The sequence below is a fragment of the Drosophila serrata genome, unplaced genomic scaffold, assembly GCF_035046125.1.
Source record: "Drosophila serrata isolate PLE 108 unplaced genomic scaffold, ASM3504612v1 contig_188, whole genome shotgun sequence".
In the NCBI taxonomy this organism is placed as follows: Eukaryota; Metazoa; Arthropoda; class Insecta; order Diptera; family Drosophilidae; genus Drosophila; species Drosophila serrata.
The window spans coordinates 98,583-115,917 of record NW_028257086.1 but is presented as its reverse complement, the minus strand read 5'-3'; the positions used below and the strand labels follow the sequence as shown (position 1 = coordinate 115,917).

General features: G+C 41.3%; 1 pseudogene; it reads right to left on the bottom strand.

Annotated features, from left to right (window-relative positions):
• Positions 1 to 12,544: 12,544 nt before the first annotated feature.
• Positions 12,545 to 13,453, bottom strand: LOC110179042 (ethanolaminephosphotransferase 1-like; annotated as a pseudogene).
• Positions 13,454 to 17,335: the final 3,882 nt, after the last annotated feature.

Genomic DNA, 17,335 nt, shown 5'->3' with positions numbered 1-17,335 from the left:
ATATTATCTTCACTGACACTGGAATAAAATGGGGGTCGAAAATTCCCTTTTTCTTTACAATAGTTCGTCGCGATGAGGCATGGGGCTCGAATTAAATGTACTTTGGCCGGGATCCCATTGCGGCGGCGAGTTCAAAACGCCCAAAAGAATTACATTAAGCTCGTACGACTGCTACCGAATTCTCTGCTTAGTTGTGCTCTCTAGAGCTGTTCGCCAAGGGGACAAAGGTCGTTCTACCGCATTCGGCGATTAATTATGCTTCAACCCCATAAAATTATATAAAAAGTAATATTTTCCCCAGCTCTGGTGAGCGGGGCGACGGGGAAGTCCTCCTCCTAGAATTCAGATCCAGGCGTTTAAAAGAATCCAAGAAGCTGCGCCGGCGTCGTTTCGTTGCCTGCCCCTCGCCTCTCCTCGGGCCTTCGAGCGGTACAAACTGCAGCCTTTAAAATTCATAAATAAGTTCAAGCTGCCTATGCTTTTCCCTATCTGTACGCTCACCTTTCTATTCGTGGCTCAGTGGCCAATAAGCAAAATTGTATTCTCAGCACTTTGAACACTCGCGATTACTTTTTCGAAATTTTGTCGCCAGTCGCCAAATATAGGAGTCACTACACTTCAGCAGCCAAAAATGGACTGCTGGAAGATGACGCCGGAAAAGTGGCGGTAACCCAATGTGAAAGTGGGGGAAACGGGGAGACCGTTGACAAATGCCTCTGTTACTCTCTCACCCGATCTTTCGTGCCCTAGCCGACCAACGCTTGCTACACTGGCCAAGCCGCCTTTAGACATTTGATCGACCAACAGATGGCGCTAGTATCTTCTGCCGAGCAAGTGCTACAAAATACCTCCCTAGCAAGATCAGGCTTGGGGATCAACACTCCAAGACTGATAAAACAGCTTGCGAGGCTACTGCTTTAAGTCTTTGGCATGGAATCTGCCTACGTAACGCCCCTGCAAGTCTTCGAGATCAAAGTAAACTTGCCCAATCGTATCTCTTACTCTAGCTTTTATGAAAGACGGACACAACTTTGCGTTGTACCCAGTTGCGAAATTGCTCTGCTTAAAATTCCTTCGATAAACTTCTTGGCCTTTACTAAAAGATACTTCCTTCGATCGCAGATTATATCTTCTTTCATTCTTTTCGAATTGGTTTTTCATTATCTCCGATGCTTTGCTGCGAGCAAGTTCTAAAGAATCCTCTTTCGTGAATGCCAAAGACCTATCTTCAAGCAAACTAAGAGCTCTCAACACCTTATACGTTGCACCAGATGAGATGAAATGCTGCCCGAAAATCATATAATAGGGTGAAGTGCCTAAACTAGAGTGAACCGCTGATCTGAGAGCACAGCAGATGCTGCTTAGCTGCTCGTCCCAATCCTTCTGGTCGCTGCGTACATACGATCGTATGGCAGCTATCACCGATCGATTTACCCTCTCGGATGCATTAGCTTGTGGCGAGTAAACGGCGGTAAAAGTGTGTGAAATTTTGTACTCCCTCAACAGCTTTTGGAACAACTCTGATTTAAATTGAGATCCATTATCTGAAACAATGGTCTCGGGACCCCAAAAGTATGGAATAAATCATCCTGCATATATTTCACAACCACGTCCGCTGTCAATTTCTTCACCGCCTTCAGAAAAACGAACTTGCTGTAGTGATCTAGCACGATAAATATGGCCACATTTCCACTTCTTGACCTAGGATACGGGCCCAAAAAATCCACGTAAAGTTTTTGGAAAGGCCTCGCGGACTCTGGTGCTATTCCCATAGGTGGTCTTAAAGTGCTATTGAGAGCCTTGGTCGTTTTACAGATGTCGCACGCCTGAATATATTCCTTCACATCCTTCACCAGTCTTGGCCAATAATAATACCTCCTTAGTCTCTCTAGAGTTTTATGGACACCTCCATGTGACGCTAAAGGATCATCATGAGACTTTTTAAGAACTTCGGGCACCAAGCCCGCCGGAATCCATAGTTTCTAACAAAAACTGTCATGCATAGGATCTCCTGTTAAATGCTCTGTCTTCCTATAGAGAAATCCGTCCGCTACTTTTAAATCTGGCAGACTACTAGCGTTAGCCTCAACCTTTTTGATCAGCTCTATATAGTCAGGATCAAGAAAATGTGCAGATTCTAAGTCAACTAATAATCCATGACTCGCATCTACGGCAGCTATCTCTTCCTCATTGACTCGGGATAATGCGTCAGGGACTACGTTCAGCTTACCACTTCGATGCTCAATTTTGAACGTGAATCCTTGAAGGTTCAACGACCACCGAGCAAGCCTGGAGTTCAAATCCGTTTGGGACATCAACCATTTGAGGGACGCATGATCCGTAATGACTGTAAAGTCGTGGCCCTCCACATACGCTCGAAACCGTTTTATGCAAATAATTGCCGCCAAACATTCCTTTTCGCTAACCGTGTACGACTTTTGAGCCTTGTTTAACTTTTTCGATACAAAGGCTAACTTTTAAATAAAACCAAAGCAAAGTAATAAATTCTGGACGACTACAAGTCAAAACGAACCGGATTCAAAATATGCCTAATAAAAATTTCTAAGATCCTATATCCCTATATAAAAATTATAAACAAGGTAGAAATTAGTCTAAAATTTAATACAAGAAAAAAATTGAACATAAATAATGAAGAATTTATCCAAGTTCCGAACCTTAAGATCGCTATGGAATCTATATAGATCGAAGCCTCACTTCAAATCCCTTCATTAAATGTAATTAATAATAATAATAATATTTAAGAAATACAATGATAACACCTGAAATATAGAAAAATATAAACACAAGCAATCAAAATTTTGTTTCGCAACGAAAATCAAATCAAATCAAAAATCGACAATCAACAAATCAATACAAAAAGTCTGGCCAGCAAGCATAGCAATGCTTGTAATTAAAATGCACTTATATACAAACAAAAGGTTTCAGCACAAAAGAGAATAAAAAAAAAATATGACGAGCGTTGTTTATCGCTATTTGGCAATAACAACAACACTGCAGAGCGTGTTGCCGTGGTCAGACGAAAGCTTCGCTGTCTGCTATCCGATCGGCCCACGCTTCTACTCTTCCGTCAATGTTGGGTCTATGCCTTCTGCTAATATCCGTGGCCTGAGTTTCTCTTCTGAAAGATAAACGCTCAGTAAGTCCTATGCAAATAATAACAAAATTAATAAGCCCCTATGAAATTTGTTGTGTCCCTTTGCCTATGCCTATCATCCGTGGTCAAGTGATCGCTTCTGAAAGCAAATGCACCTGCTAGGCCTATGCGTGTGATATGCACCGACTCGGGCTACACGGTGTAGAGTATACACGAGTTTGTCTACTCCCTATTCCTCTGTTGTCGTCTGCGGCCGGCTAGATGCTTCAAACCTGAGTCATCTTCTTCCGTGTTCCTATGCTTCCGAACAACTTTGGGTGGGAATTGACATGCCTTCCTACCAGCTGGAGCAACCGTGGCTTGGTGACTACCTGTAAACACAACCTAGTCTTAGCCCACCCCATGGCTGAACGAAAAGTTTAACAATTATTTGTGTGTGTGTCTGTGTGAGTCACATTGAACATATATGTGGCCTTCACGTTGGCCAATTTTATTAAAATTATGAACTGATAATCATAAATGATAATCCTATATGTATGTGGCCTTAACGTTGGGCGCCAATTTTATTAAAATTATAAAAAGATAAACATATTATTTATAAATGTAACGAATCGCTACACTCAAAACAAATGTCACAGGCAAGTTGTTAGCTCGAGATCGGAGCGCACGCAAGATATTTTTCCGGCTTCGGCTCGTCGGCTACGGGAGTGATGATCTTGCTCAGATCTCGGGTTGCCTTTGCATAATTTTAAACAGAAATAACTGCGTGCTACAACAAGCTTAAACCGGGACAGAGAAACAGACAACACATAAATAAAAGTTGAGGAAAATTTAACTCTCTTCGGCTTACTCCCCCTTTTCTAGCACCCCTGGTGTTCTGGAGGCTCTAGTTTGCCCACCCTTCCTATGGTCGCTCCCATCCTCAAAGCTATATAGCTTGAGCGACCCCTTCGACAAGTGCTAGCCTATATCACAACGCATGCCAGCTGCGGCCAATACTCGACATTTTAAAACATTATAATAATTTTATTTAAAACTACAAAATATAAATTCATTACTTAAAATAAGAAAACGTATATAGACAATTAAACATTAAAACTTAGAATACAAAGGATAAATAAATATTCGTCCTTCGACTCGATTTCGGGCAAAAATAATAATAATGGCAAAACAATTTTGAGCAAGTTGGAGGAAATTATTAATTACGCTGACTGAGGTTCAATCTACATGTTGCAGCAACAACAATAATAATTAGAATTGGAGAAGCATAAAAGCCCTCAGCTTAAATAGCCTTATGTATCAGCGTTCTTCTTTTTTTTTCTTTCCCTCTTCGTTTTCTGCCGTTGGTTCGGTTAACTTTTCGATCTTTCTTTTACGTTAACGGCTCAAGATTTGGGACATTTTCTTTCTTTCCAATTCATTTCCTTTTTTTGTATTTGAAATTGTTTAAATTATTACTTCGACACTCACCATTTTCTTAACTCCACCTATGAAAGCGCTTTCCTCGGAGGCTAGCTGAAAATTGGGATGAAAATGATACATGCAAAAAAAAGAAATTCACATCCCTAAAAGAGATTACGAAGATGGGGGGGGGGAAACTATAAAAAAAAGACGCATACGGCCCGCGCCATTTAAATCGATTTTCTCATTAATTTTCACCGGAATGCAACGAATTAACATTTCTCTTTGCCGCACATTGCTCTTTACATATGCCTAAGTTCATTTCACATCATTCTTTTTTCCTTGCAATTTTTCCGAAATTTAACCTAACTTAAAATTTCTATTTTTTCTTACACTAATTTTCCATATTATCTTCACTGACACTGGAACAAAATGGGGGTCGAAAATTCCCTTTTTCTTTACAATAGTTCGTCGCGATGAGGCATGGGGCTCGAATTAAATGTACTTTGGCCGGGATCCCATTGCGGCGGCGAGTTCAAAACGCCCGAAAGAATTACATTAAACTAATCGCAATGCTTTGCCGAAGCCTACGCCTACACCGACTCTGGCATAAAAGCTCGTACGACTGCTACCGAATTCTCTGCTTAGTTGTGCTCTCTAGAGCTGTTCGCCAAGGGGACAAAGGTCGTTCTACCGCATTCGGCGATTAATTATGCTTCAACCGCATAAAATTATATAAAAAGTAATATTTTCCCCAGCTCTGGTGAGCGGGGCGACGGGGAAGTCCTCCTCCTAGAATTCAGATCCAGGCGTTTAAAAGAATCCAAGAAGCTGCGCCGGCGTCGTTTCGTTGCCTGCCCCTCGCCTCTCCTCGGGCCTTCGAGCGGTACAAACTGCAGCCTTTAAAATTCATAAATAAGTTCAAGCTGCCTATGCTTTTCCCTATCTGTACGCTCACCTTTCTATTCGTGGCTCAGTGGCCAATAAGCAAAATTGTATTCTCAGCACTTTGAACACTCGCGATTACTTTTTCGAAATTTTGTCGCCAGTCGCCAAATATAGGAGTCACTACACTTCAGCAGCCAAAAATGGACTGCTGGAAGATGACGCCGGAAAAGTGGCGGTAACCCAATGTGAAAGTGGGGGAAACGGGGAGACCGTTGACAAATGCCTCTGTTACTCTCTCACCCGATCTTTCGTGCCCTAGCCGACCTACGCTTGCTACACTGGCAAAGCCGCCTTTCGACATATGATCGACCAATAGATGGCGCTAACAAAAAGTATCTTATACCGAGCAAGCACTACAGAGGTTACGTTGGAAGACTCTATTAAAAAATGAGTTAGTTCCAGAAGATTAGTTGTGATGGATCTTCGGCTCATAAAACAATGCCAGCATGGAGATATAACGGATCTGTATAAGTGTTGCAAGTGGGGAGTGAATACATTCTCGAAAAGATTAGGGATTGCCGATAACTTAGAGATACCCCTATAGTTACTGGCTACGCTACCTTTTTTGTGGAGAGGAATAACAAAAGTTTCCTTCGAAATAAGGGGAAATTCTAGGATTCTAAAGATAAGGTAAACAACTTAAGAAGGGGGAGACACAGAGTCTCGGCGCAATACCTTGGCACGACTGGTAGTCTATTGGGACCTGGTGAATATATTGGATCTAAAATTAAAGAGCTTTCGTTCAAGATGGGACTGAAGATTTAATTCGAAAAGGGTGTAGCAAAAAAATATATCTGACTTGAAGTGGTAAAGGGAGATGTTGTTCTAAAAAAAATCTGCAAAAAGATCGCCGATGGCCTGGTCAGAGTTCGCGATGGAATTTTTAAATGTAAGCGAGGAAGGCGGAAGGAGGAAGTTATAAAACTGTTTTGGGTTCTGCACAAACCGAACCCTACACTGAGTAAAATAATTTTTATAACACTGAGTATTAGGTACGGTTAAGCTAGCGTTTAGATAATAAGAGAGAACAGTGTGGGAACCGGTGAGTTTATCTATATATATAAAAATGCTCTGTTCATGTCTACATCCTTCATAGACTTTAAAAGTTCTGAACCGTTTAAGCCCAAATTTTTACACAACATGCGTTGAAGTTCCAGCTCGGTTATTGTCTACTTTTGATGTTGATAGCTTATCTGCGGTTGCGAATATATCAATTTTTTTTAGCGTTTCCCCGTGCCCCTACTGCTGCGCCCTCTACAGGCAGCCAGCTGAATCAAAGCATTTCCTGTCAAACATTCAAAACATATTGAAAGAAGAAATTGGAGATACAAATTTTATTTTTTTGTTCAGGTTCAGTAAGAAACGAAGTCATGCCACCCAAGAAGTCGAGATTGGGTCGTCGTATTCGCAATACAGAAGCAAACAGACGTAAGATTACGAATATGACTGACGAAGAATGGGCCTCCATCCGAGAGACGCGGCTGCGCGATGAACTTTTACTCATACAGGTTAATGGTTCGGAGGACCGATTGCAATCATATATTGAAATGTCGTCAGTTGTTTCATCAGTACATTGTCGATATGTATGCAAAAATTGAAGCAACGTTTGCTGTTCCTCCGATTGAATCAGAAGAAACTTCGGTCCGAGGAATATATCCATTTGCGGGATGCTGTGATGAATGACCGTAATACAACCAACGTTGGAAAGCTCACGATTTTGCCATCCTCATACATAGGTAGTCCACGCCACATGCATGAATATGCTCAAAATGCCATGGCATATGTTCGTTGCTACGGCCGTCCAGACTTATTTATCACCTTCACATGCAATCCAGCTTGGGACGAGATAGTACAGCTGTTATTTCCTGGACAATCGTATAGGGATAGGCATGACATCACATCCCGTGTTTTCAGACAAAAGCTCAAGTCACTGATGGATTTCATTGTGAAACATGGAGTTTTTGGATCTGTGCAGGGCTGGATGTATTCAGTAGAATGGCAGAAGAGAGGATTGCCGCATGCGCACATACTGATTTGGCTGTATGATAAAATTACTCCAGACGAAATCGACGATGTTATATGCGCTGAGATTCCACGGGCCGAGGTTGATACGGATTTGCATGAAGTTGTCATCAGGAACATGATCCATGGCCCTTGTGGTACCCTCAACCCATGTTCACCATGAATGGTAGACGGGAAGTGTTCCAAGCGATATCCTCGAGCATTTACAGCCAACACCGTAACAGGGGACGATGGATATCCTCTGTATAGGAGACGGTCAACTGAAGATGGAGGAACTTCGCCAACTTTAAACATGAGAATTGGTGATATTGAGGTAGACAATCGTTGGGTGGTTCCATACTCACCACTATTGTCAAAATCATACAAAGCGCACATCAACGTAGAATATTGCAATTCCGTGAAATCGATTAAATATATCTGCAAGTACGTGAATAAAGGCAGCGATATGGCAGTTTTTGGTGTTCAGGCAGAAAATGGGGACAGCAATGCAGTACGAGTTGTCGATGAAATATCTCAATAGCAGGCTGGAAGATACATAAGCAGCAACGAGGCTGCATGGAGAATTTGTTCGTTCCCCATTCATAAACGCTATCCAGATTTAGTTCACTTGGCAGTCCATTTGGAGAATGGTCAACGTGTCTATTTCACAGAAAGAAATGTGCAAGAAAGAGTCCCGAATCCGCCAGCGACAACTCTGACTGTCTTCTTCACCTTATGCCAGGAAGATGATTTTGCCGGAACCTTGATGTATTCAGCAGTGCCTTCTTAACCACAATATGCCACAGAGAAACGTGGCAGGGTACAGCTAGTATTTATTAAAAAGTTTAGACTTTAAATTTTTTAGGCGTGTTGGCTCTTTGTTGAACCAAGCCGGATTATTAGAGACCAACGGATAGCTAACCGGAACACTTAATGAAAAGAAAGATTTAATGGCACTTTAAAAAATGTCCACGGTGGTTGCCATATCAGCGCACATGTACAGATCGACCCAATCAAACTCGGATATTAAAATACTTAGCTTTTGGTAGTGAGCTTTTCAAAAACAGCGGACTTTGTCAGCTTTTCGATTAGGTGTAATTCCTATGATATTACCCTTCACTTCGAAAGCTGGATGATAAAGATCTTCAGGTTGCGTCAATGGAGGAACTCTACTAAGGTTTACGCCTACAGGATCAGAGATGAAGCACAGATCAAGTAAGTTATGCACATGTTTAACGTGATATAAAGAGAAATCAAGCAAGCCATATTTGAGTGATGCTGTGAGGGTTGACCTCATCGCCGCTGATATGAAGTGCACTGTCTGCCGCTGGGTTCTCTCTATAATCTTGTTATCTGTTTTCTTTTTAATGGCCACCGATATGTATACCCATGACATCACACCTCACGTGCTGCTAAGCATCTTCTTGCTAAACATCTTTTTTTTACCCTCTCTAGTACATTGGGTGTCTATGTCAGCTTGCTATCTAGTAAAGTGCCGAGGTATTTGACTTGTATTTTGGATCCATTTGGGTACCTTGTCTTTCCTGATAAAGAGAATGAGGTCCGTCTTGTCCGCGTTGATACTGAGTCATTCTGAGTTGATACTGATTTCATACTCTCGCTGAGATCGATGGACCAACTAACTTGATAGTTATGCTTATGTCAAAAATATAAGTTGTTATCGTCGCTTCCTCTCGAACCTCTTAATTAGGCCAAAAGAGGGGCGATAGGACTCCACCTTGCGGCGTTCTTCTGTGCGCTCGTTTTACCATGGAAGCGTACCCCAATCAGATTGTACCCGCCTACAACTTAGTAGACTTCTTATTCAGAAGTTGAAAGTGGTCCATTGCTGCGTTAGTGCTTACGTTTTTGAATGTGATATGTCTACACAGATTCTCAGAGCGTATTTCTCAATAGCTTTCTCAATAGTGCCTACTGGCAAATGTATTGCCGTCTTCACTGATTTCCCTTTTGTGTATTCATACTGGTTGGTTGACAGCCCATATCGTTTCTGGTGTATAGGTCCAGATACTTTTCTAGTCTAGCGTAAAATGGGGTGAGGCTAATCGGCCTGTAATGCTTGGGACTCACGTGGCCGCTATTTTCTGCATCGTGTAGGAAGACATTCCGATAGGTCCTCCATTGGATAGGGCTACAGCCTTTACTTAGACAAGCTGTGAATATTGCGTAGAGCCATGGGGTGATGACTTCTTTGGTAAACTGTGAAATATTCCGTCTAGTCCAGGTGTTTTTAACCTTGCGAAAGAGTCCATAGACCAGTGGGTTCGACTGAAGGATATTAGATATGTTGGGAGATGCGTTTCTCCAGTTGCTAGTACCTGGTGCTCGTTAGCATCCTAGGAAGTGCACGTGCATTAGTGCTGTTTGGGCCTCTTCGCTGCCCTTAGTCCACTGTCCGTCGTCGCGTTTGAGCTGACTCTGAATGGTGGGTTGCATTGAAAGCAACTTTCGGAGTCTAGCCGTTTCTGGGGCCGTCTCTATTTTGGAGAAGAAGTTTCTTAGCCACTTAGTGGGATTTTAGCCCGCTTGGCGATTTTAAAAATTCTCTGAGGTTATTGCGTTGGAATGAAAGCTGCCTGTCCCTCCAGGGTGTCCTCGTCCTCATCTTGGCTCATGATATCGGGCAAGATGCGTGGAACGTGCTTAGTAATTATTTGGATAGGGCTTCTAAGGACTTTTCTATGTCTGCCTCAGATTTTACTGTGCCCCGACAAGTCGTGAGTCCCCCACACGCTGCTGTACGCGTTGGCGTCTCCACCCACGAACAGTTTTTGGTCCTTCGGACTGGCTTCTACCAGGCTTCTAAGTTCTTCTTGTGAGTTGTGAGTAATTTCAGTTGAACTGAAGAACCTATAGTATTGATTGACAGCACACTACAGAAATTTTGATCACTGGAGAAAATGCCAACTCCAAAGAAATTTCTGCCGCCTGAGCTCAAGTTATTTGAATACCATAACAGGAAGACTGCTCAGATATTGTAATCAGGTCGGTTTGAACTAAGGCTTTCGTTTGAGGATGCAGAAACATCTATGTGTGCGTTAATCGATGTTTTCGATGTTTAAAAAAAAACATCGAAATAAAAAATGGAATTTAACAATATGACTAGATTTTATTAGAGATCTGTGATATCAGGACTATCAATAATATTATTGAAATATGAATTCTTATTGTTAAATAAAAGCTTGTCCACGGAGCTTTGTCCTGCGGTCACTAATAGTTTGTCCTGAACACTCTTTCCGCTTCGCATGGCGAGACTTATATAGACAAGTATTTGGCTGCTACCAATTTTAAAGAGCAGTCAGTCATCAGTACTCATCTATAAAAAAATTGTTATTTTGCATTTTTCTCCTAACAATTTTAGTCTTTCCTTCCAATATTTTAGAGGGTCTTCATTTTCTCCAAGGTTTTCTTTTTCGGAGTTGTGTGAAAAAAACATCGATGATGGTGACCCAGCCATCGATGGTTCCGATGATTTGCAAACATCGATAACATCGATTTCTCACTCTACTCCAGTTACCCTTAAAACCAGCACAAAAGGCCACTAAAGAACATATAAATTCAAACAAAGCTCCTGGTCAAGATTTTATTTCTCCACAAATGATATTTGAATTGCCCGTATGCTCAGTCAGATGCATCGCATTTATATTAAGCTCAATATTGAAATGGGGCTACTTTCTTGACTAATAGAAAAAGTCTGTTATTACAATGATCCCGAAGCCAGGTAAAGACAAATCCTAGCCTTCCTTGTACCGGCCCATCAGTCTGCTCCCATGTCTAGAAAAACTATTTGAAAAACCGCTCCCTTTTCTTCTACTAACATATTTTCAAATTAACAGAACGATCCCTCTGCACCAATTCGGATTTAAGAAAAAAACATGGAGCTATCGAACAGTTAACCGTTTAACATCTGAAATTCGCACGGCTTTCGAGCACAAGCAATATTGCTGTGCCCTATTTCTGGACGTATCGCGTTTGGATCGACGGTCTGGTATATCAAATTAAAACACTCTTACTGGAAAACACCCACAAAATGCTTGAGTCATACCTCAGAAAAATAGTCTCCACCGTCATATGTAAAACCTTTTCTTCAACCACCCGCAACATCGAAGCAGAAGTACCCCAATGAAGTGTGCTTGGACCACCCTTGTACATCCTTTACACGGCAGACATTTCGACAAGCCGGCAGACCCTCATCTCAACCATTGTTGACGACACTGCCATTATCTGCCGCTTGAAATGCCCAAAAACAGCAACCCCAAATTTAAAAGAGCACCTGGAAGCTGTAGAAAAATGGCTAGCAGCCTGGCGGATCAAACTGTAAGCACATTACATTTACACTTGTCGAAATGCCCACCATTGGCGCTAAACAACAAGCAGCTTCCACAATCAGACGAAGTCACCTATCTTGGTATACATTAAGACCGGCGGCTTACCCTAGAAACCGTATAGAAGCAAAGAAGACCCATTTTAAACTAAAAGCCAGCAGCCTTTACTGGGTCATGAACTACCGTTCCCCCCTTCAACTCGGATATAAACCCCTACTGTATAACTCGTGATTAAAGCCGATATGGACCTATGGTTCCGAGCCCTGGGGAACATAGCAACATAGAAATTATTCAAAGAGAACAATCATAGGCCCTACGAACAATATCCGAAACCCCTTGGTACATTCGCAAAAATTGAGAGAATCCTGGATATAAATCCCGTATAATATGAAATTGTTTCCAGAAAAATTAAATGAATTAAAATTAAATAAATAAAATTAATTATGAAGCCAGACTAATAAATCACCCAAACCTACTATCCAGATAACTCAACCGGCTGAGCTTTCATTGCCGTCTACTGTGGAATGACTTTCCATCCCTTTTCAATAACGTAAATTAACGTTACATAGATTAAGATTTGAAAACTTATTTTTAGTCTCTTAAGTAATAGAGAAGATCCTATATATAAAAAATACAGTACACAAAGCCTAAATTATGCCAGATCGGTAATTAATATGGATTGTTTGAGATTCATAAGCAACTTCCACGTAATACCGCCTCTAAAACACGTGATCTAGTTTTCGGCGGCCATTCCCTTTTCACCAAGCCGGCAGCTGATACAAACTTGCGGTCCTGATAAGGTGTTAACGGCGAAATAATGGGTGGTCACCAACAGCAGCATGTAGAGCAGCGGCCTCTCCAGCAATGGCAGCCAAAGGCTCAACGCGAAGGAGATCAAGAGCATGGGAGTTTGCCAGTGCTCCTCGTCACCGAAATTTGGGAAATAATCAGACGACAGCTGACATTGGAGAAGATGGTGCCACTCCGCTTCCATGACGTTGTTGGGCGACACATAAGGCCAAGTCAACAGAATAACAAAGTAGGTTAAAAAGGGCCACATCGGATTGCCTCCCAGAACGATAAAAGGCGGCCAGTCCGGTGCTTCTAAGAAATGTACACGTTAAGGATGACTAGCGGAAGATTGGCCATAGCGCTGACATGCAGGACCGCCTCTATGACATTGCCCAACGGCAGGGTGCCATAGGAGCGCAGCGGCAGCTCGAACTTCCAGCGCTCGAAACCCATCCACCAGGTGACCAGGTACATGAACGTGCTGCCCCACATGCTCAGGTCATAGCCCCAGGGCAAATATAGGATCCCCGTTTTGTACTTCTCCCAATGCGACACGAAGAAATTACGATGCGTCGCGCCTGTTTACCATCGATCCCATCCAGAGTGTTGGTCACGAATATATTAATGCCAGTGCAGAGGCAGACCCATGAGGAAATGGGCGTGGTGCCCTCCACGCCGGAGCTGGCTTTGAAACCAGAGCAGGAAGAACTTGACCAGCCAATCCCCAAAAGGGATGCACGACGAACTGACTCAGCGGTGATGTGTCGATGGCGCTGTAGTTGTCGAAACCATTGATTTGGACCATGGTCAGATATTGGTGGTCCATCAAGCGTCTAAATAGCTTCTGCATTATGGTTTTTGGATCGGAATCTGAAGAATTTATTAATATATATATATAGCTGACCAAGGAACGATCGAAAAATTAATAAAATTAAAAATTATAACTTTTCAGTTTTCAACAGAGTTTCACCAAAACTAAGATACAGCACTTTTTTATTATTTCTTATTTTAATTTTATGAAAATCAGACTATATCATATAGGTGGCAAACAAACGATCGTTAGATATAGCGAAAAATGCAAAACTGTGAATTTAAAACTGTTAATATAATACATATATAGATGAATGAAATAAAAGCAGGCATTCCTTTTTTTGTTTGTTTGCATTGTTTTTTTAAACCAAATATATCATCTATATTGTATTAATTCCTAGTGATCGAAGTTCTATCTTAAAGGATACATAAACTTCGGCGTGCCAAAATTAGCTTCCTTTCTTGTTCTAACTGGTTTTGATTTCTCTTCTATGCAAACCGTCTTAATTTTCCCAAACTGTTATATATTTCTCACTCTAAAAGTAGCCAAATCATTGAAGCATTTGGGCTCATCATTTGGCAACTCTTGGCATTGCTCAAACTCGTCCTTAGTCAATTCCATGAATTGACAGCCAATTGAATCGATGCCAGCTTCCTGCCTTTCATTTCGAGATGATGATGATTCTGAAGACTTCTTGCTGCGCCGAGGACATCAGAGGTAGTTATTTTGAAAATTGCATTATTAATGATTGTTTCGCCCTCGGCATGCATAATTCTGTAGAATTAAATAACTAATATTATAAAAAATTATTTGATGATATCGGCAGCCGATCCCGCTGAATGTTTTCCCGAATCAGACTTAGTTGATACCGCCCTTGAAACATCTCACTTGCAGGTGTCCGGTACTAATGCACGCAAGAAAAAGGTACCTAGATTCCACAGTGTTGACAGATGCCTCCATAAGGGCGCCAAGTAAACTACTTGTCTTCGCCAAAAACACCTTGATATTCATGAACTTTGAAAGCGCGCAAAATCTCCAGGTCCATACAAATACTTCCTGAAAACTATGGGCCAGCCTGTCCTTCTTCCGTAGGTTATAGTGGCGCTACTACTTTTCCGGTGCCTCCCCTATATTTTCTGTTGCTTCCGTTCTTAAACTTTCCAGTCTTTTCCACCTCTAATCTATATCATCCTTCTTTAAGCCGGATCCTTCTTTTACGAAAATAGTGTTCGGTATTCTTAGTTATTTTCCAAAAACTAACTGCGCTCCAATTTTTTTTATTTCTAACGTGCTACTGTGAAACGGCTGTCTGATTCGCTCCTGTCTGTTCGTTCGTTCCGTAAGATTTTCCTGTGGTGTAAACTGAGCTCTAAACTGCTTATTATACTCCAATTTTCCATGGACTTATCATTTTGCGTCCCTTTAATTGGACTCCTTTATTAAATGTCAGAGGTTTGGGTGCTCCGATACTTGCTGCTACCCTTTCCCGAAGACCCCTTAGAAACGCTTCTGCCGTCGCTTGCCGAAACGCCGCTAGCTTTACGAATTTATAAAACTTTTTCACTGTCACCAATTATGTGGTGTTCCCGAGCTTTGCCCGTGGTAGCCGCTCGACAAAGTCCAATCACAACGTTTTCCAGGGTGCGTCAGCGATCCTTGTCAGCTTTTTACTTTTTGCTTTCTGTTGCTATACCTTGTACCGCTGGCAAATTTTATAGTTTTTTTACGTCTTTTAAATGTTCCTAGATATTCTGTTTCCGCCGTCCTGTGTTTGTCATTATTTGTTGAACTTCCACTTCTTTTACGCACTGGGCTATTGATCCCGCCTGTCTTCGCTCAGTATATATATCTTTTGTCCTTCTTTGCGAAATTCAGTGTTGTGTGGGCCTTTATCTAATTCCTTGCACTTTTGTTTCATCCAACTTCCTGGACTTCGTCTGCCACTATGTTTCCCCTCCTGTACTGGATCTCGAGTTGGAAAGACTGGAATTCTAATACCCATCAGGCCACTTATCCTTTCGGGCTTTTCAGAGACAGGGCGAGTTCAGACATTTTTATGCCGTATAGTTTGTTATCACTATGACCGGGTAGCCTTCCAGGTACATCATCTTTTGCCTTCGCTTCAGTCAAACTTTTGTCCTTTCCTGTTCAAGCCCTGTAATAATCCGGCCTGTTCTATTAAGTTCGGTATGAACTTTCTGTACCATGACACCATTCCCAAAAAACTATGTACTTCCTTAGTGTTTTTTCGGTGTTGATTTTCCAATGGTTTTTTTTACTCTACGGTTCTTCGGCATTATTTTGAGATGTCCCATTAACCGTTATCTTTCGCGGCTTTCTTCTCATAGATTAATCTACATGATAACAAAAATTTTCGAAATTGGTAGCCAATAATAAGAATAACAACGAAAAGTTGCGAGTGTAAATAATTGTGATTTTGTGACACTTCTTTTTACTAGTTCTGTACAATATATGTAGCGAACTAAATCGAATGATCTGTGACTTTGCTGCTGACTACTGGATTTTTGCTACCAGATAAGTTACATCACCCTATCGCTGTCGGCTGCGACATAAAGCTATACAGGTTTCGACCCGCTTTATGTAATATAGGGTCTGACGAGGTCTAGTATGTCTGACGCCTGCGCGAAATTTTCCCTCTATCGCAGCATTAATACGGTTTTGTTGGAGTTGACATCTTATACCATTTCAACATGTCATCAGCATATCTTGAATAAAGCACGGCAAATAATGAGATTTCCACGTTTCCGACTATATCCAATGGTGGCCTGCGATATCGGGGGGTTAATAATTTCCTGATTGGGAAATTCAGGCAATTACCTTTCGTATCTCTAAACACTTGTGTTTAGATATCCCTGAAGACCATATTCTCATATAGCTTCTATATGGCTTCAAGTGAAAATGTTAAATGATAGTTCTGAAATGAAATTTCTTGAGGTTTCGAAAAGTTTGTAAAACATTCCAGACTAATTGGTGAGTTATGTCACACTTGTTGGTTGTCTTATTGCTAATAAACGTATGAGTAGAAACGTTGGAAGAATCCGACACGACGCCTTCCACATCCGCGTTTTAATTTCTTTTGCCGATGTTGAATCTTTGATGGAGCTGCCAGGACTTTTTGTGGCTAATGCCACACTGCTACTAGCTGTGCTAGACGATTAACTTATCATTTAAATTTACACATGGGATATGTTTTCAATATCCTCCCTTCCGACCATCTATTCACCGGTAAGTTTTTTTCCTTAACTAGTAGATTAGTAATCCTTCCTTGACATTCTGCGTCATGGTCCAATGGACTAAACTCTCTAATGGCTCTCAGCGATTGCGCCCCACAATTAATGTCTTCTACATGTATCTCTCGAAACATCATCTTTACAACTGGAAGAAGGATCTGATGCTTTGAAGGAAGTTGAAATTTTTCCTATTTTATATTCTTATAAGAACATAATTTCCAATATAGTGTGATAGCTATCTAGCTCTTTTCGTCCATTGTCTTGTGATTACGAAACTGTTTGTTTATCTATCTGTATGGGTATATGAAATATAAAATATGAAATATAAAAATATTCCGGTTTGACTGGTTGGATTGCATCTTTCTAGATTGGCTTTTTGCGCCTTTTCAATGTTGTGTCCTATTTGCAATTTTTGTTTATTTTTGGCTGAGTGCATGGCCTCTATATTTTGCAGGTTGGTGACTGAGTGCAATGTTTTTTTGTACTCTACCGTAGCTTTCATGACGAGCTCAACACAGTCTTCAACATTCTTGTCAATTTTAATACACCTAACTATCTCTATCTGTGAAATTACTCCACCTGCCCATTGGAACTACAGTGTAAAAAGGGTGTGTTAACATGTCAATGTCTTATTGGTTTTTTAACAATGACGTTATGGTCTCCGAATCAA